The sequence below is a fragment of the Cornus florida genome, unplaced genomic scaffold (assembly GCF_030987335.1).
Source record: "Cornus florida cultivar Cherokee Brave unplaced genomic scaffold, ASM3098733v1 CherokeeBrave_3.0.0_Hap2_Chr10, whole genome shotgun sequence".
NCBI lineage: Eukaryota > Viridiplantae > Streptophyta > Magnoliopsida > Cornales > Cornaceae > Cornus > Cornus florida.
In genome coordinates this window covers 61,864,464-61,881,167 of record NW_026775580.1, presented here as the reverse complement: position 1 = coordinate 61,881,167, position 16,704 = coordinate 61,864,464, and the positions used below count along the sequence as shown (strand labels likewise).

At 36.6% G+C, this 16,704-nt stretch overlaps 1 pseudogene; it reads left to right on the top strand.

Annotated features, from left to right (window-relative positions):
- Nucleotides 1–11,351: 11,351 nt before the first annotated feature.
- LOC132277698 (purine permease 1-like) lies at nucleotides 11,352–12,677 on the top strand (annotated as a pseudogene).
- The last annotated feature ends 4,027 nt before the right edge of the window (nucleotides 12,678–16,704 follow it).

The window sequence follows — 16,704 nt, the reverse complement described above, 5'->3', positions numbered from 1 at the left end:
AGATCTACACATTGATGTAAGCAATTTCTCATTTGGCCAACCCTAGGAAATTTGAAATTTGCGCTCAATTTGGGGTTTTTTCTCATTCTTGGAGGTATGGGTGTTTAATCTACAATCTTTTGGTTCTTGGTGAATTATTCTTTCATAATTTTTACTGTAACATATTAAATTGTGATTAATTCATGCTAAGTTGTCTTGATGTTATGTGTATGAGTTATAATTCCATGTAAATTTCATGTTTAGTGATGTGTATGTTGATTGTTGATGAAATATGATATAGACATGCTTAAATGATTATTTTTTTAATTTAGATGTGTGATTGTTGAGATGGTGCTAAGTGTAAGCATGTTAAGTTTTGTATAAAATTCCTTACTAAGCATGTAAGTTGTTAAGGTTGAATTGTATAAGTTATGTGAATTTCATGCTTAAATGGTATGCATAATTGATTTGTTGAAGGGACATGACAAAGGCATGCTTAAATGATTATGTTCTTAATTTAAATATGTTGTTGTTGAAAATTGTACTAATTGTGAGTATGAGATTCTGTGTATGAATTTCTTTATTAAGCATGCAAGGTTGTTGAAGTAGAATTGTATAATTTTATGACACATTTCATGCATAGCATTGGGCAAGGAAAAATGGGAAAGAATTTTTTTTTTGATAAGTGGTTTTGTGAATACCCAGACGCCGAGGAGGTACCAAAAATCTGTGGCATTAATGTAACCTATAGGGAATTAGGGAAATCACCCTAGCGTGGTTGAGTTAGTTGGCCCCAATAATGCCACGGAGGTACCAAGGGTCAGGGATAGTAGCCAATCTTTCTCTCGTGTAACCGCGGAGTCACCAAAGAATGGGTTATGTTAACGGTTTGAAAAATGATGGATGGTTTTGAAACGGGGAGCGACATAGCACGGCATTTCATTTCATGGCACCACATTATTTATTTTTAGCCTTGCAATTGTATCGTATTCGTCCTCGGTATAGCATGATCCCGTTTCCCTTTATTTATATTCATTGCCTGGATTCACGGGGTCACAAGAGGTGTGTCTTAGGCACCACCTACTGAGCAATTTGCTCACTCTTTATATTTATCATTTTTTAGGTCACGGGAAGGAAGTGGCGGATGACAATCCACCACAAGTTTAGACGGGATTGGAGATTTATATTTTGCTAATTTTGTTTTAGAACTTTAATATTTTGTAAATGTAAATCTTGACTATTCTATAAAACTTTTGTATAATTTGTATAATGTTGTAAATTATGGACTTTTGATTTCAACTATTTTTCATGGATTGTTAATTGATGTAATTAGAGTATGTTCCTTGTAAAGGAGTATGAGACTAGGTAGTGGATTGGCGCTTCCATTTTTGTGAAGGAATTCGAGGAACGGGACTCTTTTTCTATGTATGTTGTTGTTTTTGGAGTGTTTTATATTATTTGCACTGTGCGTTGGGACATGATAGATTAGTTTAAGGCCAAGTGAAGCCATTACATTTTTTTATGCATTTCAACAGATTGTGGTAGGTTCCTTTTTAGCAGAGGTCATGCCAAAATTTTTTTTTTTTTATAATTGACCTTAGGTTCGGGTAGGGACCCGATTAACGGTTTAGACCCACGGGTTCGGGTCGTTACAAAGTTGGTATCAAAGCAATGGTTTGAATACCATTAGGACGACGGGTAGAGGCCTACTTGGGATTGCATGGGGAAGTTGAATTGTATGATTATGTGCTACTTGTTAAAGTGTTTAAATGTTTGAGAAACATACCTACTTATTTACTTGCTTACTCGTTTATTTGCTTACGTGATTACATGCTTATATGTTTACAGTTTTGAAGACATGCCGATTTGCTATGTGCTTACGTGTCTAAATGTCGGTCTATGTAAATGAAGCGTATATGTCAAGTGAAAGCATGTTTATTTGTTATGTGTTTCCATGTTAAGAAATTATGACTTGATCACCCATTATAGGCTTAAGTTATGATGATGGTGTCATACGTCATGTATACTTAGAACTGGTCAGTATGCGACTTTATATACGATTTTGTGATGGGTGTACACGCTTGGGAAGGGCACGGTTCTATGAGGTAAGTTGTTTGGTGTGTTCTTAAGTGTTATGTTTCTGTTTTGAGTTATGTGAGTCTTCAAAGTTTTGAGTTTGGGTCACATGGTTGTATTGTATTTAACTCCATTCTTATCATTTTTAGAGTTATGCCTCTGAAGAGACGTAGAGAGGCAGATGATGGTGGGGAGCAGGACGAGCTCTTTGATAGGGATTCTTTGGTTAAGAATTTGGTTGAGGCCATAATAAAATTTATACGCGCGATAGTCATAGAGACTCAGAGGTTGATGGTATAGTCAGAGGTTACGGACAGAGAGAGAGATGGGGGTTCATGGAGTAAGGCTAAGGAGGTGGAGATGTTGCTCGAGAGTCATGCACAAAAGATGTTAAAGGGTGATTCATCTCATTCTTCCGTTGTTTTTACGCTACCACTAGAGATGTCCCATATGGTCAAGAAGGTTTGTTATAGGTGCAAGTAGACAGGTCATTTAAAAGCAGAGTGCCTTTGGAGTCACCCTAGTTCTAGGGTTTGTTTTAAATGTGGTTAGCCTGATCATAGGAAGAAAGATTGTCCCAAGAAAGGTGGAGCACCAGTTGGTGGGGTAGGTTTAGGGCAAGGACCGACTCGACCTTCAGTATCACAGTTTGGTGTTCATCTTAGAGAATCACAGGGATGGCAGACTCAGGGTCGTATAGTCAGTCCGGTTATTTCTCCTATTGAGTCACCAGAGGGACCCTCTGTAGTTAAAGGTATGTAATTGCACTTAATTCTAGCATTATATTCATGTTTTCTTTTGATCGGGGTTTGGTCTGAAGGGTAACAGGGATAGTGATGGTAATGACGATAATGTTGGAATAGAGGGATCTGTCAATTCATCAAAAAGGTCATTTAGGATGTATGACTCAGGTGTCTAGTTAGATTTCAATGATAGTTCATTATTTAGTAGTCATCATGGAGTGCAGTTTATGTGGTTGATCGTTTGGGTGTGGTATCTGTTTCCCTCTTAGAGACTATTTCTGTAGCGTGCCGCGTATAATTCTTATTTTTGTAGTGGGTTGTTGACTATGGTGTCGGATATCATGAGTGATGTGTGTTTTCATGTCAAGTTAGCGTCACTTTAGAGGGAGAGGTTGGTTAGTGGAGGCTTGTTGTTTCCAAGGGATTAGAGTTTGTGCAGTTATTGTGGGAAGGATGATTATAGAGGTTACTGGGTAGAATGGGACACAGTGTCCAATGTGTAGTGATGATTTCTAGTGTTAGTATGTTGTGGGTGTTAGTACTCTTGTCTAGTTGGTTTTGGTTGGCATGAGTATCGCGGTGTAGCGTATGTAAGGTTCCGTGTTAGTAGTATATAATGGTCTGTTAGTGGCAAGATCGCCTGGAATCGAGGTTGTAGTCCCGTATGTGTTTCCAGCTGGTTTTTCTCCTTGTGTGTAGGGAGTTCATTTCATTTCAGGCGAGATTGGGTGTCAACGATTGGTAAGTAACGTGTGACAGGGTGTCAGGTGCATTCAGGTGTGAGTCGTTAGTCTCTTGTAAGAGCGGGGTTCGTTACCCTTTCAATTTGTTCTAGTCCTAACAAGGACGTCAGTTGTCGTGAGTCTTGCTCTTTATTTAGGAATTGTACAGATCCGCAGATGGGCTGAACCGTGTGTAGTTTGGTATGCTGTTAAAGTTCACTAGTAAAGTTTGGTTGAATGGGTCAAATCATTTCCACGGAGGGATGTGTAGTCTTTGGTTTTCGTAGTGCTTGATCTGAGAGTGGTTTTGACCTGTAAAATGTGAGTCACAGGTTGTCGAATAGGGATTATATGTTCCGGTGTTTAGTACTAGCGGTGATGGCTAGGGAATGTGTCGTAAACAATAGTTTGAGGATGATTAGGTGATGTGATGGGAGTCATGTACTCGGGTGTTTTTATAGGCGTTTGATTTGAGTAGTGTCTTGAGGATAAGTGTCGATGTTGCCTTAAAATTTTATAATAGAGAAAGTGAATGTGTGATTAAATTGAGGAATACTAGGAATGATTGACTTTGGTTTTGAGGTTTTGGGTATGAGACGGTCGTATTGCGTGTTTTGAAGAGGTAAGAATTGAACCGAATGATGATATGGAGTTGTCTATCTGGTATGGGTGTTTTTGAGAAGATTAGAGATCTCCTATACGAATTGATGATTGTGACGTTTGATGCCGTGTTGTTTTTAGCTTGTTAAGAGTTGTATGATTGAGGCATGATTAGGGTTTTTAGAGCTAATATGTGACTGTATAGTTGTTGAGGTTATATAAAGTGACAGATTAATTAGAGAGTGGATCTCATGGTTATTTTGAGAACTATGTGGGGTTATGTTTGAGGTTTAGACTTGAGGACAGGAACGAACGTCTGTGTTGAGATCGGATGGATGATGAGAATGGCTTAGCCAACTATTTCTCATGAGTTAGTCCATTTTTAGCACGATGTCGAGTCAAAGGTCCATGATTGTTTTAACTTGTCAGAAACAGTGAGAGCACGAAATTACGGATTGTGTCGGTGTGACAGTGTGGATTCAGGTGGTTGTCACGGGTAACGAGGTATGTTAGGTAGGATCAAGTGTCCAATGAAAGGTTTGTGGTATGATAATTGATTATTGAAGATCTTGTTTTGAGGATTTGTGTCATGGGTACAAGATAGTGCGCTTTACTAATTTGGTGACTAATGTTTATGTAATTGTTGGGAGGATTGTTGTTTGGTCATCTTGAGGTTGATAAGTATAATGATCGTCGTATAGTGCGATTAGTAGTCGTTGGTGCAGTTATGTGATGGTGTAGTTACGTGTTGGATAACGAGTTCTTTGTCTAACAGAGATGTATAGAATTGGGATTTAGTATGCCCTTTGAAGGATGAGTTGTGGTTGGATGTTGTCTTATTTGGTGGTTTGGTGACTGTTCTTTTTTCGGGCTTTGGAGCCTTTCGTGGCAATGTAGAATGGACTGATGTTCGTTATGAGTTAGGCGTATGGTCTAGTTGGTCTTGTGGTATGATGAGGTAAGAAATGGGTAACTATATTGGGTTTTTTTGGCAGTAGTGCGTGATTGCCTGGTGACGTTCAGTGTCAAAGGCAATAATGTCGGTGAGTTCATGGTCTTGGGGTTTTGTGAGGTTTTCTCGGGAAAGTGTGTGGTTGTGGGCCTTCTTCTTAAGGAAGGTAGATTGTAATGTTTTCAATTTTATCATTTTTCGTTTTTTGGAATTTTTTGAATTTTAAAAATTTTTTGAGAGTATTTTTGTTTTTTCTCGTTTTGCGTGTCGGACACCGTGGAGTGTGCCGAGTGTGTCCGAAAGTTAGTTGGGGCATTTCTTTGAGTTTAGAACTCTTGGAAATTCAATGATGGTCATTTTGGCCTCATTTCATCTTCTCACCCGTAATGCTCTCTTCTTCTTCTCATTATTGGTTTCTTTTTTTTCTTTTCACATCAAAGCTTCAATTTCAATTCATCTCTCATTCCTTGGAGTTTTTGGGTGACATTCACGGCAAAAAGGAGAGCACATCAAGATCTACACATTGATGTAAGCAATTTCTCATTTGGCTAACCTTAGGAAATTCGAAATTTGGGCTCAATTTGGGGGTTTTCTTATTCTTGGAGGTAGGGGTGTTTAATCTACAATCTCTTGATTCTTGGTGAATTATTCTCTCATAATTTGTATTGTAACATGTTAAATTGTGATTAATTCATGCTAAGTTGTCTTGATGTTATGTGTATGAGTTATAATTCCATGTAAATTTCATGTTTAGTGATGCGTATGTTGATTGTTAATGAAATATGATATAAACATGCTTAAATGATTATATTTTTAATTTAAATGTGTGGTTGTTGAGATAGTGCTAAGTGTAAGCATGTTAGGTTTTGTATAAAATTCTTTACTAAATATGTAAGTTGTTAAGGTTGAATATTATAAGTTTTGTGAATTTCATGTTTAAATGGTGTGCATAATTGATTTGTTGAAGGGACATGACAAAGGCATGCTTAAATGATTATGTTCTTAATTTAAATATGTTGTTGTTGAAAATTGTACTAATTGTGAGTATGAGATGTTGGGTGTGAATTTCCTCATTAAGCATGCAAGGTTGTTGAAGTAGGATTGTATAATTTTATGACACATTTTATGCATAGTATTAGGCAAGGAAAAATGGGAAAGAATTGTTTTGAAATGAAAGGGGTTTTGGGAAAGATTTTTTTCTTTTTTTTTTGATAAGAGGTTTTGTGAAAACTCGGACGCCGAGACACCGAGGAGGTACCAAAGGTCCGTGGCATTAATGTAACCTAGAGGGAAATGAAAAAATCACCTTAGCGTGGTTGAGCTAGCTAGGCCTAAATGACGTCGCGGAGGTACCAAGGGTCAGGGACAATAGCCAATCCTTCTCTCACGTCGCTGCAGAGTCACCAAAGGACGAGTTATGTTAATGGTTTCAAAAGTGATGGATGGCTTTGAAATGAGGAGCGACATAGCACGGTATTACATTTTATGGCACGACATTATTTATTTTTAGCCTTGTAATTGTATCGTAATCTTCTTCGGTATAGCATGATCCCGTTTTCCTTTATTTCTATTCCTTTCCTGGATTCACATGGTCACAAAAGGTGTGTCTTAGGCACCACCTACTGAACAATTTGCTCACCCCTTATATTTAACATTTTTCATGTCATGGGAAGGAAGTGGCGGACGACAATCCACCACAAGTTTAGACAAGATTGGAGATATATGTTTTGTTATTTTTGTTTTAGAACTTTAATATTTTGTAAATGTAAATTTTAACTATTATGTAAAACTTTTATATAATATGTATAATGTTGTAAATTATGGACTTTTGATTTCAGATATATTTCATGGACTATAAATTGATGTTTTTGAAGGAATTCAAAGAACATGACTCTTTTTATATGTATGTTGTTATTTTAGGAGTGTTTTATATTATTTGCATTGTGCGTTGGGACATGATAGATTAGTTTAAGGCCAAATGAGGCCATTAAATTTTTTTATGCATTTCAACTGGTTATGGTAGGTTCCTTTTTAATAGAGGTCATGCTAAAAAAAAAAATTTATAATTGATCTCGGGTTCGGTTAACGACCCAATTAATGGTTCGGACCTACGGGTTCGGATCGTTACAACCATTGCATTTTATATGTATTTCAGCAGGTCGTAGTAAGACTTTTTCTATAGAGGTCATGCCGAAATTTTTATTTTTATTTTTATTTAAATTTTATTATTATTATTTTTTGGTCATTACATTCATGGAAAGTTGAAGAGACTCACAAGGTGTGAGTATATCTCAAACAATAGTGATATATATATCAGGTTATTTCCATCATTTGATTTAAAAAATAATAATAATAATAATTACAAGAAAAGGTTATAGAAAATTAATATTAGATTACAAGTTTACGTACTGGTGCATTTACGTGGTTATTATGTATGCTTGCACGGTTGCACCTACTTCATCATCACTCACCTATATATATATATATATATATATATATATATATATATATATATATATATATATATATATATATATATATTATCTTTAACAGTTTATCATAACTATTATCGAGGATAGCACATTAGCTCTATCATCAGTGGCAGTCAACTTTCAAACTCACACTCCCCCACACACCGCCAAGAAGTTCAACCATCTCCGGTGGGACGGACAACATAACCACTTCCGCTGGGGAAAACACCGTGTTGGATTTCTACGAATCTGTCACCATGTGCACCCGCGCACCTCAAGTGGTAATCTCATCCCTCCATGGGCTTCCATACACCACAATAAGTCGAATCTTCTCAAGTCCGCCATCGTGCCACCACGTACCATCAGTGGTAATCACGCGCGCACACGCATCCGCAACGTGTCCGGTCTTCATAACTCCATCACCACGCTGCCACGCACCATCAGTGGTAATCACATGCTTCCCAAAACGCCATTAAAGTGCGGAATCCTCACAAAGTCGTCATCCATGCGCCTTCGGGCGCCTCAAGTGCCTCAAGTAGTTTTATTATCTCGTCTCCAAACTCAAGTTGGTTTCATTTAACACATCTTGAGTTTGAGGTGGACTATTTGATTACAAGTTTACCCATGTGCCTACCCGTACCATATAGACCTACACCTACCTAGTTGCCATGTATTGATGACTTCATCATTACTTACCTACCCTCAAATCTTCTCCTATATGTGTAATGTAATACAATATTAGATTAATTTGGGTTCGCTTTTCTTTTACTAGTAATAAATTTGAACGAACAAATTAATGGCCATTACAAGGTGGAAATGGCTGGAATATTATAATTCACTCCAATTAGATCAAATACCAATGGCTGGGAATTAAATTCCCCTTCGTTTCAAGCACAGTAAAAACATATCGTCACATTATGCATATATGAAAATAGTTTTATAGTTTGGAAAAAGACAATTTGAAATTTTATTTGATTAACAGTTTTATTGAAAACTACTATATGGAAACTGAAGTCATAAAACTGTAATTTGTGTTGTGATAAGCGCTGAAAAGTGCGCATTTAAACCTCTTAAGCTTGAACGTTCTTAGACTTTATTCTATCTTATTTTCCCGTTTTAGTCTAATTTCATGTTATTTCCCTTTTCAGGCACTTATCCCTAAAATAAGTCAATTCAGCTGAATTAGAGCATAAAAGAAACAATCTAAAGCTTAGTGGAAGAAAGGAGCAAAGTGGAAGCAAAGTAGTGAAAGGAATCCTTCTTCGATCGATCGAATCAAGCTCTAATCGATCACACAGTGATCGTTCCAACCATGCCAAGATGGATTGAGCCTTTTGTCCTTATCTTCAGGAAATTTCCCTGTTCGATAGATCCAATATTCCTTCCGATCGATCGAACATTTTGATCTTATCCTCACCTACTACTTTTGTCCTTTTCCCAAAAATACCCAGAAAATATCTTAGCTTTGTCATTATTCAAAAAGGCGCCACCATAGTTAGATCAATCGAAGCACCTTTGTGATCGATCGAACTTCCTCAAGTGCGAAAAAAAATAGAGTTCTAGCCAATTAAAAGGTGTGCTCGTGGTGCAATAATTGGGAGGTCCTAGGACATGAGGTCTGACCATTGGGTGTGACATTTGAGCTACCTATATAAGGATTTTAACTATTTGGAACCATATGGAGAATTATAAGGAACCATATTCAATATAGAGGTTGGAAGAGTCGAGAGATTAGAGAGAGAGAAAGATACACACCATTTGGGAAAGTTCTTCCACTCATCTAGGGTTTCTACTAAGAACAAGAAAAATCATTTTTACCACGGAGATAGCCCTTGAGGGTTGGATGACAACATCAATGAGTGGCTAAACCATTCTCTTGGGGCTAAAGATAGCCCTAAGCATGCCTCCTAGACTTTGATGCTTTGTAATTAAAGGGGATTTGTGTTGTAATGTTTGTCTTGACATCTTATATATATATGAATCTTGTTTCTATAATGATTTGTGTGGTTTAATACTTTCAATTGATCATTTAATTCTATTCATATATCTATGTATGCTAGGATGAATGTTCATGTGTTTGTTTCTAGATTTTGTGACATTGATGCATGTCTATATATGTTAATACTATGAATCTAGTGATGGTCAAGGCATGATACTTAAATAGATTACTCTTATGGTTTGTTTGATGGTGCATACTTATTTCTTGATGTATTGTACCTCCTCCTTAGTTTAATTTTCATGTCACTAGCTTAGTTGTAGTGCAGTTGCCTTACTTTTTTAGATAGGAGGTCAATCCATGCTTGTTGTTTGATATTCCATACTTATGAATGCAAGTAGTATATTTCTCTAATCTGATGATGTGCATTAATTGTGGACTTAAAGGAAGGAATAATGGTTTGATTTGATATATTGTGCTATTCACTAATTTGACTAGATAATGTATACTTAATTGGTCATCCATACTTGTTAATTCAATTAATGGCACACACTTTCATTTACAACATATAATCCCCCTAATCCATCAAACATTGATTGTCTAGGAAGGTAATACTTAGTGGTGAACTCTAAGTCCCAAGACTCCTATCTTATATTCTCTACACCTCACTTTACTTTAATTGCCTTACATTACATTCATTTAATTTAAATTGTAGTCTAATTCAACCACCAAACTATCTTTGATTATTCGACCTACTAATCCAACATTGATTTCCAAGCAAAAATACACTCCAATTTCCCTTGGGACGATCCTTACTTACTCTAACTACATTAATAGTTAGTAATGGTAGTGACATTATATAAATTCAAACTTGGCCATACTACACACTTTCTTGCAATTTGGTGTACGTGACGACGGAGCACACCATGTTAAGTCTTCTATCATTTTTAATGTTGTGTGAAAATTGTTTTCAATAGACCAAATTTCTCTTGAAAGATTGAATTTTTTTTGCAACAATCTTCCCCTCATAGCTCTCTCTTCTCCAAAGCAAACAAAACCAACGAAAAGGAGAAACTAAAACAAAATAAAAATTCTCTTCTCTCTTTGATGTAGAACCGATCATCCTGTTTGGCCTCTCGGTTCTTGTTACAAAATACAAAAAATAGCTGTAGAGAGACTTGTAGAATACTGAAATCAAACTCCTTGCATTAATGAACTTCTACTTACATGCTTAAATAAAGTAAATATTCATAGAAAAACTGAACCACACTGACACAATCTGCACTACTAAACAGCCATTAATAACACAAAATAACCCATGACGACAATAACGCAAACAATAATCACATACCTCCCACTATTAACATAACCAACCACCACTCACTTAACACATATACGTTAACATAAACAACAATAACATCCATTCTTCTCGTAACTTTCCACATACCCATGTGCTAAACAAATATTTTTGCATTGTTCTCAACAATGTCATCCCAAAAAGGTGTATATTTTGACAAAGAAAAGCTGCTATCGATCGAGCACTGTCTTTCCTTTTTGTAAAGCAAGCTAAAGAAGTAACCAAACTCTGTTGTTTTCTTCTTTTTCGAAAGGTTGACCAAACTTTGTTGTTAGTGTTGCGACAATATATAGTAGTTGCCTGAGAATGGCACTATATTATAATCTCTTCTTTTTTTGCAGTCACGTTGCCATCCTCCTATTTTTTCCAACTTCTTTTGCTGACATCTTCCAAATTATTGAGGATTTCCTCGATCTCTTTCTAAATGATGTTATGAATTAAATAAACACACACTTCTTTCTAATCTATTTATTCTCACCCAATGTCCACACACTCGAGCTTAATTTGAGGCAACAATGGACCAAAGCAGCAGCAAACCTGTTAAGGCATTGCTTGTACTCCTGAACTGCATATTATTATCAATTGGTCAAGTAGGTGGTTCAATGTTTGTAAGGCTATATTTTTTGCATGGAGGAAAGAAGCAATGGTTCACTGCTTGGTTACTCAGTGCTGGCTTCCCCATTCTCATCTTCCCCATTGCCATTTCTTATGCACAAGCCGGAACCACGGATAGAGACACCAGACTACTGGTCACACCAAGGCTTGCTGCAGCTAGTGCCTTGTTGGGAGTTCTCGTTGATCTTGTTGGCTACCTCTACTCCTTTGGCTTATCTTACCTTCCCATCACAATTGCTTCTCTTCTCGGATCAACTCAGCTCGCCTTCACAGCCATTTTCGCGTTTATGATTGTGAAACAAAAGTTCACTCACTACTCGATCAATGCTGTGGTTTTGATGACATTTGGATCAGTTGTTCTAGGGCTTCACACGAGCGGAGATCGTCCTAGTGGAGAATCTAATGGAAAATATTTGTTGGGTTTTTTCATGACGCTTGCTGCTGCTGGGCTCCATGGATTCTTTATGCCTGCAGTGGAGTACATTCACTTGAAGGCCGGCGTCGCCATCACTTTCAATTTGGTCATGCAATTTCAATTCCTTGTAGCTAGGCATGTTTGCCACTCTGTTTTGCACTGTTCCCATGATCATCAACAAGGATTTCCAGGCAAGTGAAATGATTGATAACTAAAAAAAGAAATTTAGCCACCTTCATTTCTAAAAATCAATCTTATATATGGTGATTTTTATTTATGCACTAAGGTTAAATCATAATTCTTGTGCCACGAGATTGAACCGTATGAATTAATTCTTCATCATCATCCATACCTTTATCCCAACAAACGGGTTTGGCCATGTGGATTCTCTTTTTACATTCTTTCATATCATAAGCCATATCTCCTACTAGATTGAATTGTTTCTAACTTTGAACCACCTATACTGTGATTTGTGTAGGCTATTCCTGAAGAGGCAAGAGAATATGATCTTGGTGAGAACAAGTACTACTTGATACTAGTGTTGGCATCAATTTCAATGCAACTAGTGCTTATAGGAAGTATTGGTGTGGTCTTCTGCTCGACATCACTCTTGGGAGGACTTGTGACATCTCTTCCACTTCCAGCCCAACAGATCTTCGCCGTAATGTTCTTACCGGAAAGCTTCAATGCGGACAAGGGCATTGCCTTAGCCATGTGTCTGTGGGGTTTCTCCTCTTACTTTTATGGAGAATACAAGGTAAGCCGGAAGAAGCTAGCAACAAAACAAGAACCAAAGGAAGATGTGGTTTGAGTTCACCTGCATGTTTCATGTAAATTTCAAGCCATGCATGATATAAGTAAGTGGAGGACCAAAACCTTCACAGCATTGAAGGGCTGTGATGGTTTTTGTCCCTCAATTTCAGTTAATTGCTTTTTTTTAAATCGAAAATTCATGTTGCCCATGTTTTAAGTGTACCAAGTGTGTTGCTTTGAAAGCTTATAACCTGCTTAGAGAACACTTCAACTATATTTTGGCTGATGTATACTTTGGATGTTTCCTGCTACTAGTTGGATTGCCCTCTAAGCCCGTGTTTGAGTCTTGCATCATTCTCTTCCCCTCTAATATTCCTGTCTTGAAAAAATATGACATTAATAACCATAATTAGGTATCATAAATAGGGTTTTGAAAAATAAAAATGCCCTCTTTTAAGGTTTTACAAAGCAAAGGGAATTATTTGCCAAATTAATGGTCCCAAGTAATTATTTGACTATCTGAAAATTTTCTTTTTTTATTTTAATTTTAATTTTTTTTATTTATTTTTGGCATTTGAGCCGTAATGTATAAGTCGATTTGTATATCGGGTGAACAACCCTCATCTCCCATGTAGTTTGAGTTTTTTACTCATAAACTTTGATCAAAATTGTGGTCAAACCACGTTCCCCATGAGGTCGTAAAAAAATTACACCCCTTGAGTGGCACTAAAAGGGGTAAAAGAGAAACATTGAAGTGACCAATCTGTCCTTAAATGCATCAAATTTATAAGAATACCCGTCTGCTTGTTTGGAATGACTCATGTATCCGTTACAAATTTTATTTTGACCAAAATACCTATCACTCACACTGGTCTCTCTCTCTCTAGCTGGACTCTCTCTTGTTGGACTCTTTCACACACACACACACTAAAATGTAGGGATAATTCTATAAAAATAGTCTTTTGGAAGTTAAATGTAAAAAACAGTGGAGTCAAATTTTAGTTTTTCAAATTAATGAAAATTTTACAAATGCTGACTTGGACATGAAAAGTTAATGTAAATTTTTATTTAGTTCCTAAACTGTCCTATTACAAAATTACCTAACTACCCATTCAATTGATTGCACCCTCACGCTCTCTTCTTCTCTCTTTTATCACTTTAGGTTTGGTTGCCAATGCCTCTTTGCCTTGCCATTGACCCAGCTGAAGAAGAGAAAAATCGGCTACCAAGGAATACTAACTCCTGCCCTTACTAGATAACACCGGCAACAAGGGTTTGAGTGTTAAATCTAAGGTTTGACTACACCTGCTAGGGTTTGAGGCTGAAAGTGAGAAGAAGAAGAAGAAGAATAAGAATAAGAACTTGAGTGTTGAATCTAAAGAGGTGTTGGAGGTTGGGGCAACAAGGGTTGATAATGATAATGGTGAAGTTAATAATGATGGGACCCAGGAGGAGGAGAAGGTTGAAGGTGAGAGGAGAAGATCGAAGCCGAATCTGAAGTAGCAAAATATGGTGAAGCATAGGCATGGGGAACGGGTTGCTGCTGGATGGCCGTCTTGGCTCTCTGCTGTTGTTGGGGAAGTAATCGATGGTTGGCTTCCTCGACGGGCTGCTAGTTTCGAGAAAATTGATTAGGTGGATTGTTTGTTTTAGTTATTTATTAATTTCTGTTCTTTTGATGATATGTTCTCTCTTATAGATATGTGCACCTTTGCATGTTTTAGATCGGGCAAGGAACATATAGCAATGTGTACAAAGCTAGATCCATCCATTTCTAGCATCTCTGAATTCCTTTTTCCACTTTGTTTCTCCCTGCTCAAAGAAGTTTCTTTTCGCTAAAAATTATATATAATTGAATTTGCGTTATGCAGATTCAAGCTTTGTGCGACCATTGATATATTCTGTGCTTCAGAGTAGTCAATTAGTAAAGTTGGTACGGGGTAATAGTATAATTTCACAACAATAATAGAATGGACAATTTGGGAATCAAAAGAAAATCTATGGTAATTTTTCATGTCTAAATCAACATTTGCAAAATTTTTATTAATTTAAAAAACTGAATTTTGACTCCACCTTTTTTACCACCAAAAGACCATTTTTATAGAATTATCCCTAAAATGTATGTCTTTATCAATCTCATAAAGTTTTGTCAAAATATAATCTTTTAGGTCAGTTGGGCCTATCATGGCAAATTCAAGTGGCCCAACAACAATGTCCAAAAATGGAAGTGCAATAGGTTTTGTCTTTTCGATCTCTCTTGGCGCGTGCTTTGCGATCCAACTCAAAAAATTATATCTAACCCACATTATTCTTGTAATGGTTATGGTGTCAAAAAAAAAAAAAAAAAAAAAAAAAAAAAAGATATGTTAGATTTTTTGGTAGTGGGATCCACCACCACTTAGCTTCATTTTGTGGCAAAAGGCCATTAGATGGTCTCACTTCTCTCTCTCCCGATCTGGTTCTCTCTCCTTCCTTCTTGGTGTTTTTTTTTTTTTTTTTTTGGTGGCAAAATTCAAGCTTCAATTTCTCTTTCATTCCTTAGAGTTTTTGGGTGCCGTTTGCGGCAAATCGAAAAGCTCGGTGAGATTTTCAAGTTGATGTAAGCAATTTCATCTTTTGGCCATTCTAAGAATTCTGAAAATTTGAACCCATTTGAGGGTTTTCTATAAAATTAAGGTAGGGGTGTTCTAATACCCATTTCTTTGAGCTTTGTGAGTAAATCTCCTTTAATTGATGTACAAGCATTTTTATATTGTGCTAAATTCTTGAGGTGAAATTTATATATTGTATAAATGAATTTTTTTATGTTGTAGAAAATGTGTGATTATGTGATAGCTGTCTTGTTGAGATGATATATGCTTAAATGATGTTAGTTTAAGCCTTATGTATTTAAGTTGTTGGATTTCCAAATTGAAAGTATGAAAAATACCATGAATTAGAAATATGAGAATGTGATATTGTGTGAAAATTCATATTTTAAATATGTCTAATTGATGTGGATGATATGTATGAAATTTTTATATTGTCATAGCATTGAAGGAATTGCATAATTCATGCATTATCATTGGGAAAGTAAAGGGAAAAGTTTATTTTAAAAATAAATGAAATTGTTTTTGGGAAAATATTTTCAAAGGTATTTGAGAAAACCGGACGCTTAGGACGCATTTAGTGGTCCGTGTTGTTAGTGTAGTCTAGAAAGGAGTATGGTTGAGCTAACTAAGCCGGATGCGACACCTTGGATGTGCCTTGTGGTCGTGGATAGTTAGACAACCCTCCATTCGTGACGCCTTGAAGGTGCCTTGGGTCAGATTGCACTAACGGTTTAGAAGTTGAAACGAAAATGTTTCGGAAGTAGGGAGTGACATGAGCATGGCATTGCGCTTCATTGGCATACATAGTGTATTTGTGACTTGGATGACGTTTGTGTTTATATTGGATGTTGTGGTTATGGTTTATATCCCCAGTATAGTATAATCCTGTTTTCATGCTTTCTATTCTCTATGTGGATTCACGGGGTCATAAGAGGTGTGTCTTAGGCGCCTCCTACTAAGCAATTTGCTCACCCTTTATATTTAACAATTTTCAGGACACGGACGAGAAGTGGTGGACGACGCTCCTTCACAGGGTTCGATGGGTTAGTAGATCGTTTTGATATACTTTGCAGCTATAATCTCATTTTATTGTTATTTATTTATTTATTATTATTATTATGTTTTTATAAACCTTGGGATGACATATATATTATGTATTGACATAGGACAAGATGATAGTGTCCTTAGTTGACCTCGGGTTCGAGTAAGGACCCGGTTAACGATTCGGACTCCTGGGTTCGGGTCGTTACAATTCTCTTACATTCAAACTTGCAATTTCTTCATTGTAGTAGGGCCCTACCCGAGATAAGGCACCCAGACTCATTTGGATCGGGTGTTTGGCATGATACAAGATCAAGAACTGGGTCTGACTCTAATATTAATTGTAACGGGTGAAATTTTTTGTTATTGCATTTTACATTTCTAAATTTGTACTTTTTTGCATTTATGTCTATAAAATTTTGAAATTTCCCCACTGTCGACCCTTTTATATAA